At 43.8% G+C, this 17,465-nt stretch overlaps 1 long non-coding RNA gene across 3 annotated transcripts in view; it reads left to right on the top strand.

Moving 5' to 3' along the window:
• The window catches only part of LOC129736982 (uncharacterized), a 69,020-nt gene extending 52,546 nt beyond the window's left edge, over nt 1-16,474 (top strand). For 2 of the 3 annotated variants that reach the window (XR_008734237.1, XR_008734236.1), the window contains one exon: nt 805-16,474. This is a non-coding gene — a long non-coding RNA (uncharacterized LOC129736982). The remainder of the gene's footprint in view (nt 1-804) is intronic. The other variant, XR_008734238.1, reaches the window with a different exon arrangement.
• Nucleotides 16,475-17,465: the final 991 nt, after the last annotated feature.

Raw genomic sequence — 17,465 nt, 5'->3', positions numbered from 1 at the left:
TCTACATGCTGGAGAGGAAAAGGGCAAAATAAGTCTTTTTGGCCTTTCTTTCAGTGAAGGCAGCTGCTCCAAAGCTATTCCTAGGCTTAGAAAAAGTATCTTTATTAGCTGTAACCATCGTGTGCGGAGTGCTGGGCTAAAAGTGGTCTCGGACAGTGGGGCCAAGTAAATGGTACTTCTGTAAAGTGACTGGCAAGAGTTCTGTAAAACCCTGGGAAGCAAAGATGTGTGTTAAACTCCCAACAGCAAGCTGTGTATGTGTGGTGTAACTGGCATACAAGCCTTGCTGGCTGAGGATGACTGACACAGTAATGGGGCCAACGGGGTCATTTTGGTTTTGCCCTCTCCGTTTCTGAGTTGGGGACAAATGATTGTGTGCCAGGTAGAAGCAAGAATAAACCTGTGCTAATCTAGATGATTAGAGCAATACAGCCAGAGTGTATCGTGACAGATAAGCAACCAATTCAAATATCACAAATAAGTTAAGCAGCAGGAAAACCTTCTATTTTCTACAGAAAGCACAATTATTTAACCAATTAAGTACCCAAAAGTATACTTGTCTACTGTCACTGGATGATGCTCATCATCCTGCTGAAGGATGCTCATAGGTATCTCTAGACAATTGTCAGTTTGGACTCGACCAGTTGAACACAGCTGTGTCTATGACGCGTAAAGTCCCTGTTGCCCTTAGTGGGAGTCGGTGATCGAAGGAATGCTTTCCGTGGGCCCAGCCTCCAGTAATTAATATTTCATGTCTCACTCCAGAAATATCATTCATGTTGCAACTTGGATGATGTCTCCTAGGTCACAGGATAAAAATGACTGACTCCAGGGGGATTTGCTGCTTGAGTCTTCTGGCCATTAAGCTAAGATGGAGGAGGCTGCTCCTTCCTCTGGGTCACTGGTGTTAAATCCACAGGTGGGTTTAGAAAACATGACACCAAAGGGGGGCAATAAAGGAAACTTATCTGTTTGGCCTCCATCAGGGGAGAAGGACAGATGAAACAGAGCTGCCAAAGAAAAGGAGTAAGTTTAAACAATACAACAGATCTCCCTAGAAATAAGATTATGCAGCGCTGCTTTATCTACAGACTTCACAGGGGGCTTTACAGAGTGCATTTTGTAGCTGGCAAGCAGGGGTCAGGTGTGGATGCCCGTAAATCTATGCAGCCTGTTGTAGGTTTATCTGAGCTACAGAATAATGGTCAGAAGAACGAGATGACCTCTGAAGATGCTTTTGTTCAGTTTCTGTGACTCTAGTTTTGTGCTTAAGCATGTAGAAGTTGAGAATTATATACCTTAGCATATACATTTCAGAATATTTAGTGTAGCATGGAAACTTGCTTTTAAGGTGAACTAAACTCAAGGTTAGGCAATAGAGTCAAAGTGTTGTACTTCACAGAAGCTCAGGTGAGGGTGGTCGTAGCTCAGCAGGTGTTTTGACTTCATGGTGCTATACTGTAATTGTGCTATACCGTAACTGCCTAATCTATGCTAGCATGCAAAGTCTGAATAAAATTTAAAGTTGGGGTTTTTGTGAGAACTTAGTGTTTGATGTGATTACGGTTTCTCTGGCTGCTTGCTGAGTGTACGTGTCCATGTCTGTGAGGCTTCCTGGGAAGGCCGGTGGGCTGCAGTGGGCTTGCCTGAGTCTTAGGATGGGACAAGTCACCAGCGCATATTGTGTTACCTGTCACACATTGTGTGACCCGGCACCAGCAAGGGGTGCAGGTCCCCCTCACTCCTACCAGCAGTAGCATTCTTTCTCAGTGGTAACAAAATCCCTTCCAAAACAGGAGTTGGATGTGTAATTTAAACTGTTGTCGCTTATAACAAATGATCCAAGGTGTCTTTTCCCTTCGGTGTGGCCTGGGGAGAAACTGCCTTGTACCACTCCACTGCTAATACTCATTACATAGGTCGCAGTCCCTCAGAGAGGTATAGCTGGAGGCAGTCTCGTGTACTGAAGGTCTGTACCACTGATGTGGCAATTCTGAGTTGTTCATTGTGTATGGTTTTCATAAACTCTGCAGGTAGAGTTGTTGTCTTCCCCCACACTGAGCTCTCATGCTGGTTCCTCAAGCCACAAGTGAGTGGTTTCTTCCCCTCTGGAGTCCTTCAGCACTCGAAAGTCACTCTGTTCCCCAACAGCCATCCACCAGAGAGTGCACTTTCCTGTGTCTGACTCAATGAATAAATAGTTTAAAAAAAAAAAAAAAACCCAAAACAAAACAAACAACCAAGGGGGCATTCACCAGTATAAGACAATGAGTGAGTAACCTGATGAATGATCCTAGTAACATAACTAACATGCTATCTCACTTGGAAACTGCTTGTCTTAACATAAGCTTTATGAACCAGAATGGGTGTGATGGGTTTGACTGGTGTCTTACCGTAGTGGTCCCTTCTGTTGCATAAGCATTAACTGCCAAGTGCTATGGGTACTTTCTCTTCATAGTATTGTAACTGAAATGAATTTTAGCTAAGCAAAATGTAATGGTTTATTGAATTTTTTGTAATGTGGGTCTCAGATGCTAGAGGCAGAAACTGTCTGAGCACAGAGAGAGGGAAGCATCCAGATCTAGTAGTCCTAAACTCAGAAGTCTCCAGTGATGGTGTCCTGCAGCCCCAACTGGGAGGCAGCTCAGGGGTGCCTGGCTACGTACAGTACTTGATTGCAAGGACAGTGGGTCATGGCAGCGCTCAGGTCTCTACCCTAATGCAGAATATGCAGCAGCTTATAGCGCTTAATGACTTTGGTTTCTTAAAGTACAGGTTTCCACCACAGCAATCTGGTGCTTTACTCTGTCCAGGCTCAATGAAAACGCAGCTCTTGCTCTAAGCTTTGTTTATGTAACACCACCGGGAAGGGTTAAGATATAAGAAAGCTAGGTGTGCAGAGCATCTGCCTCCTACGAATGCATGTGCCCAGAGGGAGCAGAAAGATGTGTGACCATCAAAGCTATGCTTAGTAGCCAGGAGCACTGTCCTGCAGCATTCCTGCTAAGGCCCAATGACAGCTGAAACAAGCTGTGGCACGGGGGAGTTGGGTTACACAGAGAAGCAGGCTGACTGTCTCTCATGGCTGAGCATCTGCTGCGCCACAGCACGAGCACAGACTGAGTTGCTTGGGGCTACCTCTGACTTGCTTCTGTGGAGGTAACGTTAGCTGAAGGTGTTGGAGTGTGTGGCTGCTTGTCCTGAAAGGGGAGAGAGGGTGTGTTGATAACCAGCTTGCCTAGATGAAATGCTTTACTTGAGAAAGAGTACTTGTACTGGGCCAATGAAATGAAGTTTTGACCAGAGTTATAACTTAAGTCAGCCAAACTGAAGCCCAAACCGCAGAAGGATGGTTGCTGTACTGTAATGCTGAGGTATAAAAGCTTATGTGGTTTGTGGGGTTTCGTTATTTTCTTCAGACAAGTGAAGTGGAGCAGATACATTCTAGTCATTGAAATGGACTGCAGTTACTAAATAATTGGGGGAAACAAGAGTCAGTCTCCAACTTCTACAGCCTTCTACTGCTCTGCTGTCCGAATGTATCTTTAGCACCGTGCCTGGCGTACACACTGGTATACCAACTCCAGCATTACCTCAAGTGATGCTTAAAAAGCACACTGGTATTGCTGAGGGTCACAGGGATAAATGCCTTGGGAAAGGGAAAAGGCTGAGGTAGTCAAAGGCACACGTTATGATTACTGTGTAGTTAAAGGCAAGGGGCACAGGAAAGGAGGACATCTGAGTGGTACTGGATGGATGCTGCTTTCTTAGGTCTCCTACTAGGGGGTGATGTACTTTGCTTTGGCTTCCTCTCAGTCCCACCAGTGTAAGAAAGCTAAGTAGCTGGGAAACCTGAACTGTAAAAGCGATCCCTAATGCACAGTGGGGTTTGACAGGCAAGTGGCAGGGCAGGCTGCTGTCAGGGGACAGACTGGGAGTGTCTGTACAGCATGTGGGCATGTTGTTTAAATAAAGTATCTGAGGTGAGTAGAGGGTCCAATAATATAATAATAAAGCAACACTGCGGGGGGTGGGGGGCACAGGGGTACAATGGCCATATATTGTGTGGTATGTGGCTGTGTGTGTTTAGGGGACTGGTATTGTGAGGTATGGTTTGTCATAAGCAGCTTGTATGTATGTTTCACATGTGTGTGGAGTGTCCTTTGTATACAACATGCATCTGTGCTATGTTATGTCTGTGGTGTATTTGTGTAGCACATGTGCTGTTGTGTGGGGCATAACATGTGGGATGATTCATGCCTGTGTGCAGCAAATGTTGTGGAGCCTCAGTGTGTAGTGCAAGTGTTTTGTGTATTATGGCACATGAATGTCATGTACCCACAAGCATCAGGGTGCATGTGTGTGTAGCGTGTGGCACACAGTGCACAACCCCCTTCTTTGTCACTCACCTGTGCATTGCATGATGCAGACAGGTCCTGTTTCCACTGTGTGTCACCAGTGTGCAGCATACATACACCTATTCTGTTTTCCCTGTGTGCGGTGCACAAGTGCTGTGCACTAGTGGGTTTTGGCTCCAGTGTGAGTGTTGTGTGTTCTGTGCCTCACGTGTGGCCTGCACAAGTGGTTGGTGTCTCACTTCTACAGCATGAGCAGTTTGTGCAGTGCATGAAGTGCATGGGTGCCACTACGGTTCCCCCCAGCTGCCCTCCAGCTTGCTCTGACAGATCGCATACCCCTCCCTCCTGCCAGCACAGGTGCTGTCATGGCTGGCTGCAGCTGTCTGGGGATGGAGTGCCCTGCTGGGGTGCCAGCCAGTCTGGCTGCTGTGCAACAGGAGTCTGCCTGCAGCTCCACTAGTGGTTTTTTTCAAGGCTGGAAGACTTGTGTGTGTCCCGCTCCCTGTCACTGCGCAGCACTGCCCTGCATGAACTGAAGCCCTGCTGAGGGAGGTGGAGGGGTAACGCTCCCTGGCACACAGCAGCAGGATTCTGCTACAGCAAGGCCCACCTGACCTGTCGGCCACGGTCCTGAAGGTGCAGGCAAGGCAGACTGCTCCTATGCAGCACCGCCATCGCAGCAGGAGAGATGCTGAGGGTGCAGGAACATGTCTTAAGTGTGGTGGGACAGAACTGTAGCCCCTGGGGCATTCTGCTTTTCATCCTCATGGCAGCACATCTTAAAAACCTAAATCCAAAGCAAGGTTAATGGTTGGAGACATTCCTCACTGCAACAATCTCCTTTTTGTCTAAGGGTATTGTCAGGCTGCTTGCCTGCTGGGGCAGAAGGCTTTAAAGCATCTGTGCTAGTTAAGGAACCAAAAACTCAATGGGGCTTTGGCTCCAGAGCTGTGTGGATGCTTTTAACTGTTTACCCTGTGTTCTCATGCAGTAAGTTGATGCAAACACAGAGGAAGATTGTGGGAAGGCATTAAGTGCTTGTTTTCAGCCCACTCACCTTAGTGTCCCAGTTCTGCTTTATACCACCTCATCAACTGGACCACAGCTCTTCTCTGTTTTTGCTGTTTTAACTTAGCTGAAAGAAAAGCATATATACATCATATCATGCTGAATGTTAGAAGTATTTGTTTTAATTTACAAAGCAGCTCTTTCACTTTCTTACTGGTAATGTGTATTTAAAATACACAATAATAAATAAATGAAGGAGGGACAAGGAGTGCAATTCATACCTCGCTTATTTACCATGTGGTAACTATTTCCTTCAAAGGTCTTCCAGTGTTTCACCATCCACCAGAAAAGGTTGATTTGGGTGGCTGGGCATGTGCAGAGAGGATTTCTTCAGCACAACTCCTGGGCTAGAGGCTGTGGGCTCGGCTGCTGCCTGAAACAAGCATCAGGCATTAGAAAAGCTGCAAAGCTTTGGCCCAGTGGCTGATGCCTCTTCTGCACCCATATAAAGCACATGACCCTTTCTCAACCTGGCAAGAAAGTCAAAGTCAGGCATTTGATTTTTAAATGGGGAACAAAATGAGGCTGAGGGGGAAGAGACGGCAGGAGTGGGGAGAGCTCCATTCCAGAGACACAACAGTTCCCACTGGCAGACTAGAGGTTTCCAGCCCCTACTCTGGGGCAAGGCTCTACCACCTCTGGGGACATGGCTCTTGCCACTCAGCTGAAGCCTGGGTCAATCATTTCTTCTTGTGGTTTATCCCATCCCAACGTGTTCCTTCCCCTGACCCAGTCTCAGGTATTAGGTCGACTGTTGTGCCTTGTAGCTGAAGCATATTCAGCACCTACTGAAACTGCTACAGCTATAAATACGAAAATGGTATCATATATACTTTATAAAACATATATTGACATGTATAGATATATCTTCTTTGGTATAAAAGATCTTTGACGTATGAAAAAATGTGTGTAAGCTCCGTGGAGACCTCTGCCATAACCAGCTGACCATCCAATACTGCCCAAACAATCCTGTCACCCACAAATGCATGCAGCAACGTGTCACCCAAGCCAAGCCAACTGAAAAATCAGACACAAATTGTGCTGAGCATGGTCCTGCACACACGGCGAGTGCATGCCTACTACAGCTATGCTTGTTAGCCTGTTTCTTGGAAGCAAAAGCATAGGGTAAGTTACTGTGCAACATATGGTTTTTCATGAGAGGAAAGCATTCAAAATTTACAAGACAATTCTATAGCTGTAACAGGAGCTTCTACTGTACGTGCTTCTTATGGCCCCTTGTTACTAGGCTCATGCTATAGGGGCCTCACTGTTATCTGGAGAAGACTTCGTCTTGCTGGGCATTTTCTGCACCAAGCTTTGCATTCCTCCCCTTTTCCCCAACCGTCCTTCCCCAACAAAGGCTCTTTTTTCAGGAGAATTAAGGCGCAAATTGTCGTATCTGTTCCAATGGCAGAGTGTGTCAGTCTTATTTACTCTGTGAGGAGTACTGGCATTCATGGGATGCCAACAGCTGGATCTGAGCATTTCCTTCAATTGAACAGGTTTGCAGTCTTTCTGCGCTGAAGCAATTCTCCACATCACACAAGCCTGCATACCAGAATAAAATGAAAATTTAAGAGCACTGGCTAACAAGACCGAGAAGCTCATTGTTTAAACAAGAGGCCGATTGTCTGGGTACTCAAGTGCCCCATTCCTCCAACATTAAACCCACACGAGGGACAGCAGCCTAATCCACAGCTTGTTGCCAGGTGGTATAGAAATTAATCTTCCACTTACCCGGGCTGTTAGTTGCGGTATTCATAAAGGTTTGCAACCCAATGAGGCAAGTGACTGAAATTTTCTTCTTGTCATGGAAGGGTCATGGCAATGTGGCAATGCCAAATATCAGCCTCTGGGAGTTTCTCCTGTGGTGAGGAAAGTGTGTACAACACATGCCCCAGGGAGACGGGGGGGGGAATGGCCCCCAGGACCTTCTGCTTCAACACGTGCAGCCCTGGGCTAACCACACAGCAAATATGTTGGAGAATAGGGGAGAGACTGGGAAAGCCCAGGCTCACAAAGGACCTGAGCAGAGTCCACCACAGCATGCAGGGCTGAGCAAGCTCTCTGTTTATGAGGAAAGGAACTGAACACTGATTTTTCTGACCTTTTAGCAACACCAAAACTCCCATTTCTAGTCTAACAGGACCCCTGGGAGTATCTTACAGGGACCCTTACTAGGTCTCCCAAAAGCTCAGAGACATGCTTTAGGTCTGCTTGCAAGGACATTCAGCTCAGGGTATTACAGGGTATTAGCAGAATAGAGAAAGCAAAGAAAGAGAGAAAGCAAAGAAATCCAGTCCTTTATTAGACTGCTGCTCCATTAAAGTCCAAGGAGGAAAGGTAAAATACTCAGCAGCAAGCAGATGATCAAAACAGGGACAACTCAAGCTGGCCCACAAACATTTGGAAGGGTAAAGCCTTTTGGGTGTTTAGCACAATCACTTCCTGTCTTCATCTGCTCCCATTTCACTGCAGACCTAACTCTTTGCAAAGTGTTGCTAAAGCTTTTCACAACACCAAGATCGGTGTAGTTTGATGCAGGTAATATTTACAAATATTACAGCTGTTTTCCCTATTCTTCTCTAGTGTTTTCCCAGCATCTTACAATCCCATCTAGCTACAGTTTTTCTTACTGCCTGCTCCCTGACTTTCCTAACCCCAGGAGCTCACTCTCACTCCACAGGAGAATGGTAGCCTCTTCATTTGCCTTTGTGGTGACGGACCTACTTGATGTACAAACGGAAAAGTGAACGGTAAAGGCCAAGTGCAAGTCAGTCCCTTACCATGTGTTTGTGCATGACTCTGACTTGGTGCCCAGGTATGTCTCCAGGATGTCCTAGGTCATTCCTCAGCCCGGAGAATGCTCTGCAAAACACACCACCTTTTCCCAAAGGATAATGCCACAGTCCCCCTTCACTCCATATACGCCTCCTGTCTGTGTCCTTATGTGGCAGCAAGTTAACAGTTTACGTACTATCTTTTCCATGTCTGCTATCAAATTTCCAGCTACACCCAATTCTTATTTTTCCGGGGTTTAATTAGGCTAAAGGTCCAAGTTCTGCAAGATAATAGAACTGAACAAATCTAAAAGGCTTTAATGCAAATTTTTATGGACCCCATGAATAGCAGCAGAGCTAATGCAGAGCTTGGTCTTACAGGAATTTGAATCCAAATTATTTTTGTTCCTGGTTTGGCATGCTTTCTAAAACATACAGCCAATAATTCCACAGCCTCTGTCAAACTCCTTGCTATAAATAACAATTTACCATTGAAAAGAAATGTAAAGGGTCAGAGTTCTGCTTGGAGATTCACGTATCACCCACAAAAGGAATGTCCCAGCTTGTTAGGGTATTCCCAAAATGGGAAACAATGGGAAGAATTGAACAAATAAGGTGTTTTAATTCCTTCTGGTCCCATATCTTTACTTAATCCAGTGTTAATCCCACCTGCAAGCACTGCCCTAGGATGAGTCACTAGACAACCACACACCCAGACCCAGCCTCTAGCCTAAACCTGAAAGGCAGGGCAAAAAGCAGAAGCAAGTCTGCAGTCCCACTGCTAATGTCGGGCTTTAGCTGTCCCTAGATCTAGCCTTTGGTAACTCCTTCTTGAATCAAAACTAGCAAACCAGTTACAGGACCAGCTGGGGTCCTGGCAGTGGCAGCTACAAGGCTGGGTCTATTTAGCCAGACAGTGTATCCCTGACCAACACCGGGCATGATGAAGTATTTTTCTCTTCCTCGTCCAACTTTAAGTACAAGGATCGAAGAACTGAACGAACAGCCTTGGCTTTTCTGAGCTGGAGTCTCCATCGCAGCACTAACCACTGCCTTAATACGACAGAAGTGTTTAGTTCAGTTTAGAAAAACCAAAACTTAACGCTGCCCCAAAGAGAAGCAGGTTCTTGAAAGTGCCGGTTCTCATCCTGCCTGTGCAGGACTATGTTCCCCCCCAATAAATGTGTGTGTTGACAGCTGTAAAGCTCGCTCCGATTCTACTCATAAAGCCGCAATCAGGAGACCTAGTCACAGTTATCATGGGTATTTCTGGCAAACGCTGAGCAGAAACGCATGTGTCTGCTAAAGCTGGACTTGTAGCTGCAAACATTTAAGAGATCCACTAGTTATGGAGGCTCAGCTACCTCTACTTTTCTGAAACAACCCTATTTCCCAACTTTGTTACTAATCCTAAAATGAACAGCAGCCTACCGGACAAGAGGGGCAGGCTGTGCATGGGACAGCTAATGTCTGCCCTCAAAGTGCCTGGCCAAAACTGGCCTAAGGCAGCAGATTTGGACCAGCTTTCATCTGAACCAGCCAGAAAAAACACCACCCTAAGCCTTGACCCAGTGAACGGAGCGTGCCAATTGTCTGGGACCTGCTCTGAAAGAGTAAGGTGGCATTTAGCAATTCCAACACCGGCTCTCATTTTGGGAGGAATAGCTTATCTAGGTCAAACAAACTCTCCGATTCCAAATGTAATTTCATCCCCACACGGTAACCACCACAGTGGTGCTTTTTCAATGCCTCCTGGCTGAAGATGTGGGATGTTGTACTCAGCTCTGCTGTCCCGTCTCCCTGTGATTAAAGTGGACTGTTAATAACGAGGCTTCTCTGTTTCCCAAATCAGACTTAAGCAAAGCTCCAACTCTAGACTTCACTGTAACAAAAGCAATACCAAGCATCAATGATTATTGCATCATAAGGTGAAGGCATTACATTAAAACAATACCAGTTCGCTCTAGAAGAATTACTGTTACCAAGTACACAAGTGACCTACTTTCTGGCCCGAGGAGAGCTCTTAACCAAAACCCCACTCTAAATCAAATTCAAGACAAACTGGAAAACTTTTCTCACTCTTACCTGATGAAAATGCAGAGAAAAGCACACACACACCCCCTAGACAGACACCTCATACCCTCTCTTTAAAACTAATTTGAGTTGTTAGCCTTCACTCAAATTGTAGTTACAAATATGACAATACATCCCAGACCATTGCTCAAAGTCTTAGTTTACAGTAAGTGTAGCCCAGACCCTCAGTCTGGAGCAGCAGTCATCTTGAGCAGATACCCATTCCCCCACAAGAACCACCTCCTAATCACAGTCTCTGATTTTTTCTGTCACAATTTTAATAGACACTGACTACCTAAGGAAGGATGACAGCTTCTTTGAACTAACAGTGCCCTCACTTGAGAGGGCATCAGTAGATTACAGAACGCTGGGGCTGTAACATCACTACAAGCTGTTTCCTCCTTGAAAAGTTTGTTACACATTATGAGAAAAGAATTTCATTTGATACTAAACTTTACTGGAAAGTATCTTTATGTTTTTACAAGCACTGAAAAGTTAAATAAGTTGTCTCTGTATATATCAGAAATACATGATTACTAACTGAAATTTTACAGCCAGATCCAGTGTCTAGTCACCTCTGCTACCTTGTATCTCATGAAACATGTAACTGAGTTGTATTTCCCACCAGTGATTTGCTAATCTTTATACATAAAGCCTACTTTCTAGGAGCACTTTAAGATACTTGTACACTTCCACCACAGTCCTAAATTAGCCATGTGCTACTCTGTGCAGATGGAAATTGGGGTAGAAGTGTATGCAGTGGTTTACAGGAGACACAATCTTTATGAATAAAAGAACTAGCCACTCACGGGCTTTGTGCAGTCATTGATATTAAATACAACTGGACAGAGGGCTGTGTAATTTATATGTACAGCATTTTTCACACCGTGGTTAAGACGCAGCCCCATGACTGCTGCAAGCACCACAATCCAGAGAAATAAGTCAAGCCAGATTCTGCCCCTTTAGAAATCCCCTTCCATAAATGTGAAACTTGTGGCCGTCTGTTCTGCACAAAACCAGCATCATTTGCTGGGTACACTGCCTCAGCACCCTGGAAATCCCAGCGTGGGAAGCATCTTCCCTCTTGCATCCTGCTATCATCCACTGAGCATCCTGCTGTCATCCACTGAGGGCCTCCCGCCCTTTTTTTCATCTTGCACAGCTCTCACTTCCACACTGGCACTTCTGGCCATGCCTTCTAAAACACGGTTCCAGTCCTGCAAACATGAACTCCTGTCCGCACATACTTGGTCCACATGTGATGAGTTCAGCTAGAGCACTACCCTGCCACCACCCCAGCCAGAGCCCCCCCTTCTCTTTAAACTAGTTTTGAAAATGCAACAGCATCTCCCAAGCAAGCTCTCAGCTCTCCTCTAGCGAGAACAAATCAGAAAAATGTCTCAAACAGGCACCATTACCTTTTTGTTCTGAGGGAACAAAACCCACCAGATGGCCCATAACCCAACAGCTATCCAAAGGCACAAGTGCATCTGCCACTGATCCATTTGTGGACTCTGCAACACATTGTACAGGGACCCAGGGCATCAGGGCACCGCGAGGTGAAGGGTGGGAGCACTGAGGAGCAGGTCCCTCTACCTCCCCACAGCTCACCTCCCCATCTGTAACATGGGGCTTTTTCTTTGGGATAGGTGTTCACATGTAACACTGCGAGGCTGCAAGATGCTGAGCAACTTAGAGGATCACGTACAGTTCTCCTTTACAATCAGGGAAAAGAAGTGGCCAGCTGAGGGGGAGCAGGATTCCCCACTCCACTGGAGATACCTATTTCACTAAAACATACATCATTATGTCTGTCCACTGACTGCAGAAGAGGAGTAGCTCCAATGAGCCATCTCTTCAATGGTTTAGGAGAGTCCATCTCCCTCCTCCCCAAATGGGAAGCAGTATTTCAGTGCGACCTTTTAGCACTACAATAAGCTAAGTATCTATTAATAACTACTATAAGTTTACTATCCTCAAGTCCTAAGGCATTTGTGGAAGTGGACATGCATGAAATATTTACCATTGCTCTTTTTCATGTGAGAAAGAGCTCTTTATGTGACAAATCTGGAGATTAAGTGCTAGATACTGGCCATTCAGTGGGGATTGCCAGGGTAAAGCAGGATTCTGGTTTTCTCATAACGTATATAAGCTTGGGTATACTGGAAAAGAAATCGGATTTGGCAGAGCCTGTGCAGTCCTGTAGGAAGGAGGGGGGCAGGGGGCACACCATAACTGGCCCATCTTCAAGATTTTGCCCAACGACTAGACAGTGCATACTCATAGGTATATTACAAAGTCAACTACTAAATGGAAATGTTTTGTCTTAAAAGTGCAGAAGAGCTACAAAATCTCACTGGAGAATCTGCTCATAGCTGCTTTGGGCTGTTTAAGGTACACTTTTCTAGAAAAGAGCAGCATTTTCAGGACGCTACAATGAAAGATTGTAATGAAATACAATGAAATGAAAGAAATAAAAATGAAATGCCATTATTTTTTTAAAAGACTAGAGATTTCTTCTTGCAGTCGTTCTCCATTACAGAATATTCTCTATGTCCTTCATCAGTCTTGTGCTTGGTTACAGATGGAAAATATTAGCTCTGGTTTACAAAACATGGCCCCGTTTCCTGTAACATAGCACAGGTTGGACAAATCTGTCATTTGAGTAGTGTGTCTATTCTGTGGCCAATTCTGTAATCTACAAGCAATGTGATCCTAAACAAGGAATCTCATGTTAGCAGCCAAGATTGGAAAATCCCTGTTTAGTGTGATTGCTGCCAAAACCATCTCACTTGCTAAGGACAAACTCATTTTCAGTCTGCAGTGTGGGAGCTGTTGTTTTTCCTTTTAAGCTCTTTTATTTCTTAATCAAATAAAATATACTCCACTTTATAAGATGACACAACACACTTGATTTTAAAAAGCGCAAAACAGACTCAGGAAAAAGTTTAAGATACATTAAAAATACCAGACCGACTATAAAAAAGATTATTCTATTTTTAATACAATTTGAACAAATTTGTTTTGCAAATTTGAAGAGTTGTATTTCAGAACAAAAAGCAACAAGATTGTTGTTACAAATAACAGGAAAAGAGCAAGGGAGAGGAAAGAAAGGACATAAATCAAGGAAGATCTAGATACAGCTTTAAATGAGAACTTGACCTCAGTTTTCAAGGTGGATCAGGGTGATATAAATAATGGCAATGAAGATATGAGATGATCACAACTAAGATGGAAGCAAAACTCAAGAAATTTAATCTGTCCAGGTTGGTTGACACAGAATCGAAAGTAAGTCAGAAGAAACTACATGAAGTATTTATGATGTTTTCCAAGTCACAGGTGCTTCCAGCTGATCAAAAAGAATACAGTGCAAGAATATTGTGCTGATAATCAAGAATAGAGCTCAGATAAGTGACTCCAAGCAATTAGATGTAAGTATTTAATGCTTTTGAAGAAATCTTGAAGGAGAGAGACGCTTGACGAGACAAAGGGGAAAGCAAGTGTATAACATAGACCAACTTTCTAAGTATTGCATGTACCAAGTTATATGACTTTTTTTTTTCTAGAAAACTTTTATCAAAGAAAGCTGATGTAAGAGATCTCTCATGTTTGGACATTAATAAACCATTTGACAATGTGACACAGGAGAAACATTAATCTTCTTTTGTGTAAAGATTAGCAGAGGAACTATAAATTACCTGAGAAATTGAGCCAAGACAAAATAGAAATTACTATTTTTGAGAAGTGAAGTATCAGGTTAGGGAAAAATTACTAACAGAAATTGTCAAAGCCAGCTATGAGACAGACTTTTAAATATTTTCATTCACTATCTTGAGACAAAAATACAAAATCTTTCAATGAATTGAGTTGGAAAGCATTGCCAGCAGAAAGGAATTTGGAGGCTGTTATATACAAGGAACTGGCTGAACTTAAGAAAAGAAATGCAAGTGAGGGACAAGGAACTGGCTGAACTTAAGAAAAGAAATGCAAGTGAGGGTGACCTTTCCATAGCATAAAATGCCATGTTAGATGCACAAGACTAATTGCAAGGGTTTGATTTTACAATTCAATTGCTCATTAAAAGCTGCAAAGGATTGAGAAGCAGTTGTATGCCTGAGCTGCTCCTGCAATAACTATCAGCATCAATAGGATGCACTTCTGAAAATAGTGAACTGGTCTTACACTGTATCACAAGGAGTCCTCAGCCGACACAGGGAAGCGTTCATGCCAATGTGCAAGCGTCAACAATATCTCCTTCAGTGTATTGGGTATGGTTCAACTGTATTTAAAAAAGAGGAATTTCATGTGGAATATGTGCAGGGAAGGGTCACAAAAACCATCCTGAGCCAGACCTGGCCTCATTTGATATCACATGTACCTTTTTCCAGCGTTTGAATTCTTCCCTCTTTACCCTTCCAAATGCTCCTTCTGTAGTTTCCTATATGAAGAGCTTCTTTCTGTTTTAAAAAATGTGGGATGGGAGGTTCTGGGGGTTTTGTTTCGTTTGGGGTTTTTAAAGTTCACTAATGTTAATTTTTCTTGCCTTTTCACTCCTTGCAGAAATTTGAATTGGTACACATTACAGAATCTCACACCTTGCCAGCCTACTGAGCTCACGAGGGTTGATGGCTCATCTTAGGAGGTGAGCGGTCAGATAGGAGGAGGAGAAGGTTCACTGTCAGAGCAATCAACATCTGGAGCAGTTTTTTATTGAGAGATGTGTGAGCAAGACTCAGGGCTATAAGGGCAATCTTGGTAAGGATAGGAGAGGGACTGCCCACATTTCCCATGACAGAGGGCTGTACAGGACAGGAATCCTGATCTTCCGTGTTACTGACGTGGCATCCTCTGAGCACTGCAGTCCAGGCGCAATCATCAATGCCTGCCCAGCAGGTCTGTACTTTGCCACCTGCCTTCAAATGAAGGGTCACCCTGGTCCTGCCCAGTATGATAATGCAACACAGAAAAAAGTTGATTTTTAATTCTCGAAGCTGCCTCAACTCACAAGATTTTTCTCTCTTATCCAGCACATTTAATTACACTGAAGAAGTCCCTTTTAGCAAAACCACACTGCAGGCATTAGACCCATCTGTGCAATCACCCAGCAGTTCTCTGCATCTATCGCCCTTCATCTCTGTCATGGTGCAGCCTAGTCCAGAGCAGCTCCCACTGGGAAACACAGGTCCTGGAAGATGGGTATGGGAGCCTTGGGGAAATTTCCCTGGCCTCCTCAAGAGCTTCTCTCATCCCATGGATCTTCTCTAGCAGAGCGTGGGAGCTAATAATACCCCTCTGCTGCTGTTCCATAGCATTTCCTCCTCTTTATTTTAACTTCTACTGGTCACATTACCAGCTGCTCCTTTGCCTCTGCCGCATAACTGAATGTCAAAAGAAACCATAAATCAGCTTACGGCATTCATTGAATGGTGAAATTGGTGCTTTCTCCCCTTCTGAAGGACTAGAATTTTAATTTCAGCTTCTAAATATACTTTAAAATTTTATTATTTTAATTAACATTTAAAAAAAAAGATTTTTAAGAGACAACACAAATCCAGCTTGCCTTGGAGAAGGCATGTACTGAGATTTCCTCAAGAGTCACAGCCACTGATCAGCACAAGAGGAACAAAGACACAGATCCCAACCAGGGATGCACTGGGGACCACAGCCCTGTATGTGACATGCAAAACCCTTCCAGAGTGAAAACATGCTTATTGGGAGCTCGAGCTAATGAGTGGGATGGGCACAGGCATACTGGGACAAAACCTTGAGTCAAATCCTCTGTGTATCTCACCCTGACACTCCCCCTGTATCCCAAATCCCCACCTTTTTTAATTATTTTTTTTTGTTAGAGGCTAAAAACAGCACACAGCTCACAGGTATGGGAAGCAACGTTCTGTGCCCACTGCATCCGTGTCTGACCAGAGAGTCCAAAGCCAAGAATCCTCAACACAAGACAGCCGTCAGGGAAACGAGGAATTTCCAAACAACCTTTGCGATCTGCTGTATGTTTTTCTTTCAATGGCTATTTCTAATAAAACATGTATCAATGCAGGTATTTTTTGCTTCCTAAGTGCAGCATCACACATTAAAACGGAACGAAGTATATGATTATGACTGTATGATATAACAATTTATTGCTACCAGATTGACAAATAGCTGTTATCTTAATATTTATATTAAAATCATTTGTCTAGATAGTTTCCTGAAATATTTTCTCAGCAACACTGATTAGATTTTAAGTATTAGATCAAAATAATGAATGATTGACCAGGGGGAAAAATTACAGCTAAACTTTTTTTTCATTTAGCAACTAATTTTGAACAACTGAAAATTAAGCTGCTTGCGTTCATCTAGGAAATACTAACAGGAGTAACTATTTGCTGTCTACTAGCACTCTGTCTTTAGTTTCACATGAATGATAATCCAGGCTGCTTTTGCCTTAGGAGCTGGGGGTTATGTTTCCCACTGACCTTCTACAGAGGCTTCCAAAAATAGGGAAGCAGGAGAGGGATGGCATCAAGCACCCATGGTGTGCAGGCAGTTCTTCCTGCTTTGCACCAGGGATGCAAAGGATTTCAGCTTTCCTTTTCTTGAATGCTTTTTCACCCTTTCGCTACAAAGATGACCATGAAAACACAAACTAATGGAAGTCAAATGCTTGCTGCCTTTTTTTTTTTTTTTCCCCTCTCGTCAAGACAGCTCGTGTCCTTTTCTAAAGAAACAATTTTAATATACTTCCACAAACACTCAGGAGCAACATATGAAGCTATCAACTACAAGATTTTTCTTTTTAAGTATTCACTTTCTCAAGGTACACAGAAATTTTTTTAAATGTAACAACTAAAAATCTAATTACGTGCATGGAATATGCAAGTGTAAAAAAGAAGTGACTGATACCATGCAGTGCTTTTTCCCCTCCCCGGCTTTGAAGAAGTAGAGAACAAACACCTGTGCAGCAAGGACAGTACAAAATGAACTAATACTGAACATAAAAGATTGCATGGTATCCCCTCTTCTACAGTTCTTTTCAGCTAGAAAGTTGTTCATTTTTATGAGTCTCAACCCTGTACTACTTGTTTTCTATTCTCAACCAAAAGACCAAATGGCACTACCTTTTTTTTGTTTTGTTTTTAAAAAATAAGCAAAACCACACAACTCCCTGTTACCATTCCTGAAAAGCAAATGC

The sequence above is a fragment of the Falco cherrug genome, chromosome 10 (assembly GCF_023634085.1).
Source record: "Falco cherrug isolate bFalChe1 chromosome 10, bFalChe1.pri, whole genome shotgun sequence".
Classification (NCBI taxonomy): domain Eukaryota; kingdom Metazoa; phylum Chordata; class Aves; order Falconiformes; family Falconidae; genus Falco; species Falco cherrug.
This window is presented reverse-complemented; position numbering and strand designations above follow the sequence as displayed.